This window comes from Ornithorhynchus anatinus, chromosome 10 (genome assembly GCF_004115215.2).
Source record: "Ornithorhynchus anatinus isolate Pmale09 chromosome 10, mOrnAna1.pri.v4, whole genome shotgun sequence".
Taxonomy (NCBI): Eukaryota; Metazoa; Chordata; class Mammalia; order Monotremata; family Ornithorhynchidae; genus Ornithorhynchus; species Ornithorhynchus anatinus.
Window position 1 is genome coordinate 16,898,682 of NC_041737.1, and position 17,519 is coordinate 16,916,200.

Below are 17,519 nucleotides of genomic sequence, written 5' to 3' on the forward strand. Positions count from 1 at the left end.
CTATAGTGACAGCTCACTAAATGCCACTGATTGATTAGCTCAGTGAGCCTACCCCTTTCTTTTCTCCCTCCTCTCCATTTTTCCCCTTTCCTTCTCTTCCTTTCTCTCTACTGCCCCCTCTATTCTCTTCTCTCTGTCCCTTTTCTCTTATCAGTTATTTCTCTCATTTCTTTATTTTTGATCCATTCTCAGTGGAAAGAGCCCGGGCTTGGGAGTCAGAGGTCATAATAATAATAATAATGTTGGTATTTGTTAAGCGCTTACTATGTGCCGAGCACTGTTCTAAGCGCTGGGATAGACATAGGGGAATCAGGTTGTCCCACGTGGGGCTCACAGTCTTAATCCCCATTTTACAGATGAGGGAACTGAGGCACAGAGAATTTAAGTGACTTGCCCACAGTCACACAGCCGACAAGTGGCAGAGCTGGGATTCGAACTCATGAGCCCTGACTCCAAAGCCCGTGCTCTTTCCACTGAGCCACGCTGGTCATGGGTTTGAATCACAGCTCTGCCACTTGTCAGCTGTGTGACTGTGGGCAAGTCACTTCACTTCTCTGGGCCTCAGTTCCCTCATCTGTAAAATGGGGATTAACTGTGAGCCTCACATGGGCCAACCTGATTCCCCTGTATCTACCCCAGCACTTAGAACAGTGCTCTGCATATAGTAAGGTCTTAACAAATACCAACATTATTATTATTTTTATTATTATTAAATCTTGTTGGTTCAACCGATACAACCGATACACCATCACTAGAATCCATACTTTCCTCTCTTACCCTCTGGATGTCCCATTCTGTCTCCTCACCTAGTCTTTACTGGGCTGACCATAAAGAAAAGTGGCTCAGAGGGGCCTGTTGACACAAGCTTGTCATTACTTGCCCATGATTCTGTTTCCATTATTAGGCCTCAAGACTACCTCCCATCCTCCCTGTTTATTTTGCTAATGAAGTGTCCATCCCCTTGATTCTATTCATGGTAATTATGTTGTCTTGTTTTTGTCCACCTGTCTCCCCTGATTAGACTGTGAGCCCGTCATTGGGCAGGGATTGTCTCTATCTGTTGCTGTATTGTCCATTCCCAGTGCTTAGTACAGTGCTCTGCACATAGTAAGTGCTCAATAAATACTATTGAATGAATGAATGAATGGTTTTAGTGATCTAGATGGCCTCCATTAGGAGCAGTTGTATGGAATGAATCTAAATGGGCATTAAAACCCCACTTCTTTTAGTCCTGGTTGGAATGCTATCAAGTACAAAACTTCACCACAATTAATATTTCCAAAATTGTAGTTTGAAAAATCTGAAGGCATATCTGATTTAAATCTGTTAATTCTCATTATCCTACCCTCACAGCATTGCCTAAAACAAATTGAAGAGAGACACAGATGTGTTTCACATGCTTTAGAAAAGCAAAAAGTGTGAGGAAATGTCTTAATCAAGTGTAATAATCTATTTATGATAATATATTCTACTTCATTTTTTGTGAACATGATACAGGGGGATATTTATGCTCCCATGACTCTCAGTACACTTTTACTGACAAAAGATGCTGATGCTTCACTGCATCTCTCAACAACACCCATTGTGAAATTTAACATTGCATTAGTTGGTTTAGTAAATAAAATAATACTTGCAATGCTGACTGGGTTTTTTTTTTTATCTTGGAAGCTATCTAATCAAGAGGTCTGAATTAATGCATTTTGGCACCAAAGTTATAAATTATACATAACACAGAATAATATTAAGGTATTAACATAATTTAACAATCCTGATCTATCACTCTAGAATGAAAAAAAACCTGAACACTTCATATCCGAGTGCTCTCGCTTGGATCCGATATGCTATACATGCTCTAATTCATTGTAACCAGAATCACATTTTAATAGTTTCAAACTGACTTCCCCCTTTTGTTAACTGTGAAGGAAATGTTTTATGTACAAAGTCCCTCATTGTTTATTCATGACTTTGGATCAGCTGTGGCCTTTCCTTTGTTTCTAATACTGGTATGAAGACACTGAGCTGAGATTTACCGGTTCTAATCCCCCATAATGTTTAGAGATGAAGGGGCTCCCCTGGACCACAGAGAAGAAACTCTTCAAAGCAGCATTTCCTTTAATATTCCAAAAAGTGAGTTAATTCTCCATAACAGATGAATCACGCAACTAGATGAAAGGGATATGTGCACCTTCCTCACAACGCCATTAAAATCTATTGGTTAAAAATACTCCCGGGGATGAATTAACACCTTGTCGTGTGCCACTCTCTGATTAAAGACCCCATGTGCCACTCTGCCAAGAAACCGCAGGCTTCAGTTGCGAGTTATGTGATTTTTCTGTCCCTACCCCTCTACTTCTAAATCCACCTTACCATTAGTTTTCATTATTTGGCATAATTAATATACAGCACTCTAGGTTGTTCATTTGTCTCAATTTTCATATCAGTACAGCTACAAATGTACCGTTCAGTTCATAAGGAAGTATCAACCATCAATAGGCTTGATCCTCAGCCTAAGTCTTTATTTGATGACTGATTCTCCGGGGCAATTTCTCAAAGCTCTTTAAATCTCTGGGGACATTTTAAACATGCACTATTTACATTTCTCAGAGTCTACATGTCCCTTTCTCAAGCAGATATTTGTCACTCCTTCAAAGATTTCAGGTGTTCCGCTGCCAGAAATCAATGCTAGTTTAAGGAAGTCCAAGTGTTAGAACATTTGCTTTTGAAAGTCTCCGAGGAGCAGAGTATAAGGGCACTAATTGTCTTTGAAAAGAACTGCATGGGCACAGGCATGCATGCATATCTATTTCCCTTTTGGACTGAAAGATGATCTAACTGATTATGACAGCCTAATAAGCATTTGCCATTTCACTGGAAATTTTATGCACCTAACATAGGTCTTGGTAACACAGGTCAATCAATCCATTAATTAACGATAATCACAGAGTATCTACAGAGTGCAAAAGGCTTGGAAAAATATGAAAGAAGCAAGACACATATCCCTACTGTCCTCTAGAAGCTCATATTGTGATGGAAAAGACTGACAAAAATCTTTACACCGTCACACTGCCACTAACGTTCTTCATTGCTGTCTTCCAAACTACCTCTTGGTATTTCAATCTTTTCAAAGACTCTGTTGAAGGAGAAAGATCCCTTTCCTCATAGCAAAATGCCAACCTGAACTATCTATTACTGCCACTGTTGCCTAGCAAGGTGTTGATCTTCAACACTATTTGAGCCTGTAGCTTACTTGGTTTTGAGGTCTGTTCTGTCCTCCCTACTTTGCGCCAATTCCATTCATTATATAGCCGCTGCTTAGATACCTTGCTGTTATTCATTCTTCTGTGCAGTGAAGCTGTGTTGCAGAGAACATCATATCAATGAGGATGAATTCATTGTATTCCAGGATTTCTTCTGATCTAGTCCTTCAACATGTTCTGGTACATCCTATTATTTAAGGGATCTAAGAGAGTGGAATATCAGAAATGCATAGATCTTCTTAGCTATCTGTTGGATCTCATGATCTGTAAGATTATCTTTCATTCAAAAAAAAGAAATATACAAACGTATTTGTATATACACACATCCACACACCCACCCACACATACAGCTCTTTATCAAGACAATTAGAGCCTCTAAAAACTGTGGGGGTTTTTTGTTTCCTGACACTTGGATTCCTCCCAAACTTTCAAATCTTCTTCAAATGCAATTCCTCATCATGAAAATCAAAAAGATTTGTAAGGGGAGCTATAGTAGTTACAGGGAGGAGGGTCTGAGAGATATAGATAATTCCACTGGGCATTCCTAAATATTCAGAATTGATGCACACAAAGGAATTTGTTTTCAAATTATAAAAAGAGAAGGAAAAGCAAAAAACAACTCTAAATACATTATGATAATACCAAAACACAAACATTCAAATGGTGTCTTCAAATTAAAATTACAATCCTTATTATCATTATTCTCATTATCATGGTTATTAAGCACTTACTATGTGTCAAGCACTGCTCTAGGTACTGAGGTACATATCAGTTAATTGGGGTAGACACAGTCCTTGATCCACATGAGGTTCACAGTCTAAGTAAGAGGGAGAACAGGGATTTAATCTACATTTTACAGATGAGGAAACTGAGGCACAGAGAAGTTAAGTGACCTGCCTAAATTCAATTCACACAGCATCCAGTTGCATGTTCTGTGGCAATCAACATGTCACTTGACTTGCCAAACAACGGTCTAATAATGATGTGACTGTGTTAATTAATGGTTAATTACCTAAGAGGTACCAAGCATTGTGGTAGGTGAAATAAAGTATCCAAATTGGGCACAGTGACTGTCCCACATAAGCCTTGCAGTCAGCATTTAATCCCACTTTTACAGATGAAGAAAATGAAGCAGATAAATTACGTGACTTCCCAAGGTCATAAAGCAGGTGGATTCAGGATTAGAATTCCAGCTTCCAGCACTGTGTTTGTTCCACTAGAATACACAGCTTTTTCAAGATGGTGGTGGGTACTCACAGTCTGGAAGCATATGGCAATATCTTGCTCAGGATGTAGGTCAATGGAACAGAAAGAAGCAGAACAGATTCCAGAGTGCCAACAGAGAAACTGAGGGAGAAAAAATGTCTACAAAATTGAATATCTGCTGTTCAGCCTGACTGGCTGGGGTGCTTCCGTGAACCATATTCCTTTTGCCTTCTGGGAAATGTAGTTCACTGGGTGAGGTTTTCCTAACTCCTTTTCCTACATTTCTTCAGTCCCTTAGCTCCACCTCTAAAAGATGGTTGAATATCAACAGCAATCATCCCTTCCAGTAAGTGACATTGCTGAAATGGCTCAAAAAAGGTGTCGACCATTTGTGGAAGGTCCAAGACAACTATACACAAAGAACATTAAATACCACTGTGATTTTGTAGATCTCGAATTCAACACAATCCATCGATGGTATTTACGGCATACTTACTGTGTGCAAAGCACTGTAATAAGCACTAAGAGAGTGCACAGTACAGGACAACCCTACATGTTGGTAGAAACGGTCCCTTCCCCCAATAAGCTGATAGTTTAGCAGAAACAAGGCTTAATTCACAATTGTCTCTTCACTCTGTTGATCAATCTCGAAGAGGATGTTATTATCATTATTTAGTAAAAGCAATACTAGCATTTGAAGATGATGATAATGATGAGAGTATTTATTAGACATTTACTATCTACCAAACGCTGTCCTAAACTCTGGGGGAGATACAAGATAATCAGGTTTTCCCACGTGGGGCTCACAGTTTTAATCCCCATTTTACAGACAAGGCAACTGAGGCACAGAAAAGTTAAGCGACTTGCCCAAAGTCACACAGCTGACAAAGGGTGGAGCCAGGAGTAGATCCCACAGTTTCTGACTCCCAAGCCCATGTTCTTTCCACTGAACCAGTTCCTGTTCCACATAGGAACTGTCTTAATCCTCATTTTACAGGTGAGGTAACTGAGGGCCAGAGAGGTGAAGTAACTTGTCCAAGGTCACAAAGCAGACAAGAGGCAGAACCAGGATTAGAACTCAGGTCCTTGTGACTCCCAGGCCCATGCCCTATCCACTAGGCCATGCTATTTCTTTACTGCTACTTAGCAGTAAAAACTACAGGAACTACTGAGGCAGCTACCCCCGCAACAGTCTGCTATTCCAGTGCACCAAGATCCAGCTTTAACAAAAGTAATAATAAAACTGATTTTTGTTAAGCACTCACTATCTGCCACATTATACTACATAAAAGAGTCGACACATTTCTTGTCCCATGTAGAGCTATTATCTATTAAGAGGGAGAATGAAGATCTGTAAAATAAGGAAACTGAAGTGACTTGACTAAGATCACACAGCGAGCAAGTTGGTGGAGCTAGAATGAGAAACCAGGTTCTCTGACTCTGAGGCCAGTGCTCTTTCCACTTGGCCACACTGCTTCCCTCTGGCATCAGGCAAATGTCAGAGGGGTCCAAGTGGCCTTCATGATCAATGCCATTGTAAACACTTCAGAATGTGCTCTCCACTGCTCCTTCACTTTATCGTAGCGCTTTATCCATCAATCCATCACATATATTGACACTGTGCGCAGGCCACTGTACTGGGCACTTGGGCAAGTACAACAATATTACGGACACATTCCCGGCCCTCAACGAAGTTATGGTCTATATGCCTGGCAGGGATGAGAGACTGTGACTGGTGCAGTGTAAATCAGGCATTTAATGGCATTTATTGAGTACTTTGCTCATTTGTTTTGTGTTTCTAGTATCTGTTAAAGCACTTACTGTGCTTGGAATGTACAATTTGGCAACAGATAGAGACAATCAATCCCTGCCCAACAATGGGCTCACAGGGAGAGGCAGACAGCAAAACAAAACAAGTAGTCAGGCATCAATACCATCAAAATAGATAAATAGAATCATAGATATACACACACTAGGATATACACACCATAGATATGTACACACAGTGTACCAGGCACTGTACTAAGTTAATTAGGTTGGAAACATTCCCTGTCCTGCAGAGGGCTAACTGTCTCAGTCCCCATTTCACAGATGAGGTAACTTTGGCACAGAGAAGTGAAATGATTGTCCAAGGTGCCAGAGCCATGATTAAAACCCTGGTCTTTCTGACCCTTAGGACCCTGCTTTATCCCCTAGGCCAAGCTATTTCTTACTGTATGCAGAGCATTGTATGAACTGCTTGGAAAGACACAAAACAACAGAGTCAGTAGGCAAATACCCTTGACTATAAAGAGCTGACAGTTTACCTTTGCAGTCCTCCACATTTTCAGTTGCAAAGTTACCATGACCAGACAGAGGTTCATCCGCCATTTATTAGGGAGAGTCGATCCATCCATCACATTTTAGGAGAGGCATTTCACTGCTCCAGGTGAAACGGTCCTCGTCTCAGTGAGAGACAGACACAGCCTCCACCATGTTCTATAGCTTATAGCTAGTCTCTTCTCATGCTTAGCCTGAGCTTCTCCAAAGATGGGTCTGCAATCCTGTAGCGTTGGATAGGGAGCAAAAAGATTGTCCCAGCCATTAGATAGATCCTCCTGTGGATTCCACCGCTTCCAGGACTTCCCTTTTATAGGAAATTCGGTTGTTTGTATGGATGTTCACATATCTATGTCTAGTATAATGTCTGTGATCACATGAAGCTATTTTCCATTACAAGGCTTTCTTTTTAGTGTTTCTCTGTAATAGTCAATCGATCATATTTATTGAGTGCTTCCTGTGGTCAGAACACACTAAGCCCTTGGGAGAGCAATATATAACAATAAACAGACACAGTCCCTGCTCACCATAAGCTTACAATCTTAAGAACTAGCACAGTTGAATTGTAATATCACCTTTCCTTACAATCTTTCACTTTTGCTGCAGATTTTCTCTGAGGAGTGTACATTCACTCTGTGTGTTGGGTATGCCCATTTCCCACTGCACAAACACCATACATCCAATACAAACACAGTTACTGTGTTTGAAGTTATCCCTCAAATAAATGCAGTATATCGGGACTTCGGAGTAAATATCAAACAATGAAATGGAGAGCTGGCATGCCCTAGTTCGATGGCTTTTTGAGCAGCAGCTTTGAGAAAGGAAGATTACGAATAGTATCAGTGCTGCAAATACCAAACAATATAAGAGTTTCAGCTGGTAGACAAATTAGGTGTGGTAAAGGTCTGGATTCCTTCCTGGATTTAGGTGAACAACTTGTGTGAGCAGGACTTGTAGGCCACTCCAAAATCTGATGGGCCAGGGTGGCGGGTTGGGGGTTCTCCTGCTCATTTATTATGACAGGGACTCAGGCCATGTACCTCTTCCCCCTTAATTTACAACCTGCACTTTGCTAAAATTCTGGGAAACTAGTAGTATGGAATTAAAAGGCCAAGTGGCACCACCAATGCTCATGGCCTGAATTATTCAACTATCAATTCTAAACCTTTAATTTTGATTCTTGAATCTTCAAATTACCCCATCATCTGTCATTTATTTTTCTTTTCTGTGTCTGTATCATTCCCCATGTACACTGTGAGCCTCAAGTGGGGCAGGGATGAGATCTGAACTGTTTATCTTGCATCTACTCCAGAATTTTGTACGGAACTGGCTCTTAGTAAATACTTTACAGAAACTATAACTCACTAACTAAATCAACGTAAGCATAACTTTTGGTGAGAGAAATTAGGTCAATACATATGGTAACATTTAATTTTTTTAAATTAAACAATGTAAGTTGATGAATTCTGTCCTTTTTTATCACTTTTAAAACAGATTTTAGAGTTTGGGTCTTTTGGGGGGGATCTTGAGAATGCATTTAATGTGCTTTACACTATTTCCTTTGGGAAACTACTTCCTTTAGTGCTCTTTAACTTAACACTATTTTCATGGAACTAATTAAGAGTGTTAGCTTCAGTGCTTCAGTATATATTTTGATACCTAGAGCCAGACCTTAGATGCTCCCTATTTTTTAATTACTTTAGAGAGTAAGTTGAGAAATTTACATTTCCCTCAAAATAAAGTCCATCGAGACACAGATTAATCTCTTTCTTCAAAACCACTATCAGGACTAAAAAAGTTTACAGTTGAGCTAGGCATTTTCATGGCTTCAAAAGCTGTTTTGGAGGATTCAGCAGCCTGAATCTGAATCTCTAAACTTTCTTATACCTTATTCCTGCTATACCACGATATGTGGATTTATAGCTCTGTTGAGCAGTGTCGCTTAGTGGAAAGAGTTCGGAGTGGGAGTCAGAGATCATGGGCTCTAATCCCGGGTCTGCCACTTGTCAGCTGTGTGACTTCTAGCAAGACACTTAACTTCTCTTTGCCTCAGTTACCTCATCTGTAAAATGGGGATTAAGACCGTGAGCCCCATGTGGGTCAACCTGATTACCTTGTATCTACCCCAAGTGCTTGGAAGAATGCTTGGCACATAGTAAGCACTTAACAAATACCATTATTATTATCTTTCTTTTTCCTTTTCCATCTTCCTCATAGGTAGCTCCTTCATTTGTCTTTTTTTAAACTCTGAGAATTTCAAGTCTTTCTCTGGGACTTCCTCAATCATGTTTCTCTTCTGGAGAATTTCCCATCTGTTAGTAGCAATTTCTTAAGTTCTATTATTTTCACTTCTCCTTTGTGAAGAATTGCAAAATGAGAACCTCTTTATTATTGTCCTCGCTGAACAAAATTGACTCTTAGAATATTGGATATAGTTTATTCTAGACATACATTTCATCCTGAAAATATTACTCCTTTATATTATTATTATTCCTGCTACTTCCCAGGTTTGCCACTTTGCTTCCAAGGTCACCTTCGAGCTGTTACCATCTCCATCTCTCCTGCCTTTGACTCCTTGTTCAAACTGCTGTCGATGATAGAGATTCCTCTCACCTCCCAGTACAGATGTGCCCATCCACAGCTATTTAAATAGAATGCACATGCAAGTTAAACAGTATATCAGTAGATATGCACATAGATGGGTATAAATGATGGATATGGGTAAATTTGTTGTAGGCATGTACGCACGGTATATGCGTATGTAAGCAAACATGCATGATGATCAGAAATGAGAACTATTCAGACTCACACATTCTGGAGCTGGAAGAGACTTAGAGAGAACATGTGAAACAGTTGTATGCTTCAAGACAGGAAAATAACTAAACCATGCAAGTCAGATTTTTGTCTATTTTTTTTCCTTAAAGATCTCCAGGGATGAAGGTTTTGAGTGTTTTATCACCCTGATAGTCAAGATATTTTCCCATATGCCCAACTAAATTCTCTTCTGCTCCAGTGTAAATCTATTTTCACTTGTTCAGTCCCTAGTGGACATGGAGAACAATGGTCAACAAATTCCCCATAAACACCTCTCATAAACTTGAGAATAGTTGTTAATTCTCCTGTCAGTCTTATTCCCAGGCAGAACACACTACTTTTGTTAGAACTGATCCATGCTGAATATCACTCAGCATCTCAATGAAGAACCACCAGACTGTAAGCTCCTCCACAAGAAATAAGCTCTTCATGGGCAGGAATCATGTCTACATTTCTATTGCATTGCACTCTCCCAAGCACTTAGTATAGTGCTTCGCACACAGTGAGCACCCAAAAATATCACTGATTGATCGATTATTGTGACTACTTCATTTCCCACCTCTTTCCCCTAGCTTGGAACTCCCTCCCCCATCGGTATACGCCAGACCATCACTCTCCCCGCCTTCAGCACCTTATTAAGGTCAAATCTCCTCCACGAGGACTTCCCTGACTGAGCTCTCTTTTTTCCCCACTACCCTCTCTTATCTGTGTCATCTATGCACTTGGATTATATATTCAAGTCCATTTGAGAATTTGGCATTTGCTCATCCTCAGCTCCACAGCATTTATATTTATTAATATAAAAATATGTATTCTACATAATTTTTTATGTATGTCTCCCGCTCTAGACTGTGAGCTGTTGCCACATGTCTGCTGCATGATCTTGAACAAGTCACTGAATTTGTCTGTGCCTCAGTTACCTCATCTGTTAAATGGGGATTAAGATTGAGAGCCCCAGGTGGAACAGGAACTGTGTTCAACCTGATTTGCACATATCCACCTCAGTGCTTAGAACAATACTTAGCACATAGTAAGCACCTAATAAATTACCACAACTATTTCTATTCTATTATTTGGAGTCTTGAGAAGCCTTGAAGTTTTTTTTTTTCCTATAAAGCAAGTTCGTGCAGAGTTCTGGTTCCTGACTCAATCAAAAGTATTTACTGAATGACAAAAGGCTCAAAATCTCTCTCCCTATTTGCCCGTGAAGGACACCATGACACAGAGAAGTTGTGTGACTTGCCTGAGGTTCCTCAGCAGCCAGTGACAGAATAAAATTCAGAACTTGGATTTCCTGTGTCCAGGTTGTTGAATGTTGAACTGAAACTGGAAAACTGAAATTGAGAAACCAAAAGCAAGGAAGATAGGCAAAATTTTTAGAGACAGAGTAAATAAAACCTCAACAATGATGCATTTCACTGGAAAGTTGTAGCCAAGTGCTGCAGATAGATCAATATGACATTTCTGTATTACGAAAGGAATGGCTTTTTCTGAGGAAAAACTTGGGATGCCACGATTCATCTTAAGAACATCATCAGGCACTGTGATTGGCAACTATATTGGAGTGCAAGCAAGGTGAAATGGACTATCTAGAATTTAAGCTTGCTGTGGTCAGGGAATGCAACTGTTGTCCTCTCCTAAACACTTAGTATGGTACCCTGCACACAGTAAGTACTCAATAAATATGATTGATTGAATGAATGTCTGCTGCTCACATCTTTTCAGGCAGTCACCAAAGATTAAGATTTCACCATCAGTAATGTTTAGTTTGAAGCCAGAGGGAAGTTCTTTTAAGGAAGAGGGAATTAAAATGGGTATGGGGGATAAGGGAGTGCTAATAAAAGTGGACATTGAATATACTGTATATTAAATAACATTATATCTACCTTTATTAGCTATATCCTTGTCCTTCACCCCCATTTTTATTCCCCTTGCCTCAAAGAGGAGAAGCAGCATGACCTAGTGGATAGATCATGTGTTTGGGAGCTAGAAGGACCTGGGTTCTAATCCCAGTTCTGCCACTTGTCTGCTACATGACCTTTAGTAAGTCAGTTCACTTGTCTGTGCTTCTGTTACCTCATCTGTAAAATGGGGATGAAAACTGTGATCCCCATATAGGACATGGACTTGGTTCACCTGCTTAGCATGTGTCTATTCCAAGACTTTAGTACATGCTTGGCATATAGAAAGTGCTTAACAAATACCACAAAAATATGGCAGGTTGCTTTTGATCAAACATGATCCATAACTTCACTTATTTGAACCTTCAAAATTTTCTACCACTGTTTCTCATACCATAAAATGATATGAATGAATGTGTATATTTTGTCCATAGCTAAGACAGTGGTAGTCAGTTCACTGGGGAAGGATTTATAAAACATTTTTTAAATTAATTTTGATTATCTGGGAAAATGTCATTTTATCAGTGAACAAAGCTAATATTAATCGATGGCGGCTTGCAGAAACAAGACTGTGACACAGAATAGTTTGTTTTTGTACACTAAAGATATTTTCCAGGATGCCTTAAAGCTACTTGGCATAGGGCTAAACCAGTATTATTAATTTGGTACATTATGTTCTGTGCTTAAAATGCCCACAGTGGACTTTTTTCTCTTTAAACAATAACTTCTAACTTAATTTTCCCACATATATGACATGGAAATCACGTGATTAATTTTGAAGGAAATAGTATTCAACCTAATCTAGAATATTCTGAAATGCATTTTGTGGTCTCTATTCACACTTCAGGGGTCCACATGTATCAAAACATAATTTTGTAATTCAGCTGGAATAAGATAAACCTTGACTTATATGGACACTTCATTAACTCCATACTTCAGAGCAACCACAGAGAAAGTTTCCCTTAAAATGAAACAATGGACTAATCTGTAGGGGCATTAACATTGCTGACCCAAACCTGAGGACAACCTTAGATTAACAATCAGAGAAGGGAAAACATTGTGGAAAAGGCCTGCTTTATTCTTCATTCTTTACCCTGAAGCCCTGTGCAGGTAATCCATCAAATAGTGGAAAGTGGACGTAATTGGGTTCCTCTTCTGGGCTGCTGTACTTTATTGCTTTAGGCAGCATACAGCTCTCTCTCGGAGCACCAGAGATTACCAACAGTTTTTTTTTTCTTTCTTTAATCTCCCTGAGCTGGGGAGGATATCAGGTTAGTGACTAGAAGGGCAAACTAGTTAAGCTCCATTGTTCCCTTAAGCTATAAGAGGCTGCAGGCAGGGCAACAAGTCTGTGTGATGTGGTTTGTGGAACTACAGGAAGGTGAAGATGAGGCACTCAGAGAGTCAAATTTGCACAACTGTTCTCATCTGCTCCGGGACAAGGAGGATGGCAAAGAGGACAGAAGAGAAGCAGCCTAAAGAGATACCTACTCACCTGGATACTTGAAAGATAATTCTGGGCACAAAGGATCCCTTTCATATTTTCTTTTCTTTTTTTTTTTGGCCTTCTTGTCAGGGAGGAGGGGTTCACTTGATATTTCTTATTTATTTTCCCTCTTCTCAGAGGAGGAGACTAATAACATCTTAGGGCTACACCCTGAACACCTGTGGGCTATACTCTGAACCATTTATTAAGGAATACACTGCTCAGTTTCTATAAAAGGAAATAAGAGGAGTTCTTCTATATTTTCAGTAGCATGAGGAAGAAATTGTCTTCACACTTGAAAAAAATCTCACTATTAATGATGTCACCTTTTAATAATGGGGGACAAGGACTGTGCCTGACCTGCTTATCTCGGGTCTACCTCAGTGCTTAGTACAATTAAGCATAGTTTGTTAAGCACAGTCAGTATTTAACAAATACCACAATTATGATGATCATGATTATTATTAATAGAAAAACAATTGTAAATGTAAGACAGCTATGAGTTGACACACAATGCACACACATGAACACACACATGAATACATACACAAATCTCCATCTTTCTGTCTTATCCCTTATCCTGGTTAAACATGTTTATCCTCATCCTCTATAGTATTATTCCCCCACAGTGACCAATGTCTCGATTTGGAATGATGGTTCTGGGATTGATTCTATTAATGTGTTTTTGATAACGTGGGTAAAAGAATTTGATTTCTATTAATCAAATTTGCAGTTGAAACTTAATTGGTTGTGTTTTCCTAATACTTTGAAAGACAGAAATTCGTTTTGCAGTGACCTTTATAAATGAGGAAGAAAAACAAGATGAAATTCATTAGTGGCAAGTGCAACACAAGGAATTTACTAACAACAACAAAAAAATCTCATACAGGATAACTACCAGATGGGGAGAGATGATTAGACATCAGACCTGGAATGTGTAGTTGGCTACAGGCTGAGTGACTGAGCGTTGTACTGCTGTCTTTAAAAAATATACATACAAACAGACATAATATACTGTACTCTTTCAATGGCATGACATTTTGGGATTATTTTATTAAGTTCTTATCACTGTTCTTCAAAAAAAAGATTTGGAAAAAATGAAGCGGGTCCAAAGAGCAACAACAGTGATTTTAAAATGTTGGAGAATAGTTTATATGAAGAAATGTGAGAGGAATCAGCATTGCTTAATGTGGAGAAGATGGGGTTGTTTTTATTACAAAAGTCTTCCAGTAAAATGGTTCATTCAAAACATTAAGAAACACTTAAAACTAAAAGAGTGCTTCTCTTGAATTCCTTTCCAGTTTCCCATTCTTTCTTCATTACCTCATAATCCATTCTCAGGCTCGCCTCTAATGATGCCCATCTCTGGCTCTCCCAGAAAGTGTGGAGTCCCACTCAGTTACCACTCTGAGCCCTGTTTCTTGAATATATTATTTCCTGGCACATTAAACCCCTCAACTTTATAAACCCAAATTCCTTAGCCTGAGTTCCTCAAAAATCACTCACTGTAGGTGAGGGGTGACAATAAGTGGTTTCAAGTGTATGTCAGGAGGGGTTTATAATCAGAACAGTAGCAAATTGTTCTGCAAGTCCACTGAGAATCAAACAAATTGTATGCCCTTACAGAAAAGCAGAATACAGTTAGATGGAAGGGAGTTTTTTGGTTTTTTTTTGCATTCTCCAAGTGGGAAGATATCGGAGGGATTTGGGTCTGTTCCTGCAGAAATGAGTTCTTTGAGAAGGGAACAGGCAACCATCTGGAGGTAGGGAACTGGAAGGGATGACCTCTGAGGGCCACTTCCAGTTACATCTTTCTTCCGTGCCATACCCCCACTCCCAGCCTAGAATAGGAAATTGAAGCATAAATATATCAAAAGCTGAAGAAAATGATACTCCAAAAAGGATTAGAACTACAAAAGCAGAAAGTTTAAAAAGCCTAAAAAAATCACTCCTATTTTATTATACGTAGTTTTAACTGTAGCTGTCTGAAAAGCTGTCACCTAGTGCTCTGATTGGTTTGGATGGTGTCCCGGGAGCCAGTCTGTTGGCAAGGTTAGGGATGAGACTCACAGAGGGTGGTGAGGCCTTCCCTTAAGTGTCTCCATTCTCATTGCTGGCAGGACCAATTAACTGCGTGGCAATGTGCAGGTTTGTCCATTTTTTGTATTTGTATCATGAGGTGTGATGTTGTCTAGTAAGAAGAGCACAGGACTGGAAGTCAGAGTTTGTGCATTCTAATCCTCGTTCGACAACATCTTCTGCTATGTCACCTTGGGCAAATGGCTTATCATCTCCATGTCTGTTTCTTCATTTGTAAAATCAGGATTAAATACCTGTTCTCCCTCCTACTTAGACTGCGAGCTTAATTTGGGACAGAAATGGCATCTGACTTGATTGTCCTGTATCAGTTACCCCAGAATTTTATACAGCACTTGGCACACAGTAAGCACTTAACTATTCACAATTACTATTCTTATTACTGTATATGTAAATATTGTACAATAGTATGCTTGTTAGGTGTTGATGTGCATGCCAGATGTGGAAGGTGTGCAAACGTTTCTGTGTGATGAAATGTGGAGGCTTCTTGTTTTCAGTGCATACTGTGCAGAGCTGTTCCTTCTAGAGTTAATCGATGGTATTTATTGAGCACCTACTGTGTGCAGAGCACTGTACTAAATAAATACTTGGTGGGGTTAGAGTACAATAGAAAGGGTAGACACGATCCCTACTCGCAAGGAGATGTTTAAACTTTCACTAGCTATCTCCAGAATAGTTTGGCATATATGTGTGTGTCTGTGTATGTGTGTGTCTCTGTGGGTTTGTATGATTGAGGACAGGCATTGATACTATGGGTAGGCAAAACTGTTATTTTGACATGTCGTGATGACTGAGAGAATGGAAGCACAATCAATAGTTTTCTGCCTTGTAAACAAATAAAGTTGTCCTTTGTGCTCTGTGGCATCTGTAGTAATCAAGTCCATGTACCATTTTGCCTCTTGAATTCCCAATATTCCCTAAGCCATCCCCTTAAAGTAGCATTTCCATTCCTCTAGCAGCAGAATTTCAGGCAAGTCTTCCCGGAGGTGGTATTTCCCAGGATTGCCCGTTCATATCCTATGGACTTGATGCCAGGAGTCAGACTCTAAATTAGCTTGAAAAGACTCAGGAGGTGAGGGCCATGGCATGCATTTCTTCAGCACTGCACCTGGTATAATATAGGCTGGAGGTGGCCAAGCTTCATAAACTGAATCAAGAACAATTTGGCCTAGAAGCTGCAGACCAAGAAGAATCACTTTCACCAGCAGGCAGTCCAATCTTGATATCTGTGAGGGTGATTATTAAGGGGGTTGTATTCTGTTTTGGGCTAATATGATATGGTCAGAAGATGAAACAACAGAGCCAGAAACACCAGAAGGATAAGAAACAATTAAGGGGATTATACCTAATCAGTGGTCAATATGAATAAAAAGAGCAGGAATGCTGCCAGACTTTTATATTGACACAATGACACATTCCAGGATCAGGGAAGAATCTTAGTCAACACAGTGATTTAATAAATAAATAAGTAGAGTAGCAACCAAGCATTATTGGCATACCACGTTTGTCCTGATCAGTAGGGAAGTAGTCAAGGACAGGCTTGATTAGCCAAAGAAAGTTAACTGAAAGATTTGGGCATAAGACCAGAAGTGGTGGCAAAATTCACACTCGGGGCCCGAGACTGAATCTGTCCTTGATATTGGTGTAGATTGCAAAGTCCAGCTTCAGTAAGACAGGGTCAGTTCTGTAAGGGTAAGGAGAAGATGATGAAGAGGAAAATTAGGGAGAGAAGGGAAACAGAGGCCACTGGTTACACTGAGCTAGGGGAAGGAGAGACAATGAGATCAGGGTTTTACGTGCACAAAAAAGGGAGAAGTTTACATCATTAGATAGGCATGGGCATGGAATGAAAGGCAACTAAAGTCTTCTCATGCAGTGTTGCAAACTGGAATCTTGGCCTTGGTCTTTTCAGTATAGGGTTCAAACCTGGAAGGAAGCCTGATGCTGTAGGCCTTCTCTGGGCTAGTTTTCCCCTGATTGATTTGCAAACTCAATCTGAAATTCTTGCCTGTGAGAGTTTCATTATATACTTTCCCATTCCATTTATTTTCTGTTATTCATTCTAGATGCTCTGGAAGGTATTATTAGACTTTTTTTCTACACTGGAATATATATATTTTTTAATGTTCAGATTTATGTGTCTTTATATTAAGAGACCGGAATGATAGTTTCCTTAGATTTCCTTTTGTTTCTTCTCCAGGACCAATTTAATCAGCTTCAATGTCTTCTGGCTTTTTTCATAAACATTTGTATAGAAATTCACAAAGAAGAGCCCATTCATAATTAGATTCCAATGTAAATCTCAGACTGCCACTTCACACTAAAATGTGCCATTAAGAACCAGATGTTGTAAACGTAATGTACAGGCATTATTTGGATTTATGGGAGATTTGAGAGATGGTAGACTGCTAAAATAAAAATAAGAACTCTGGGAGTCTC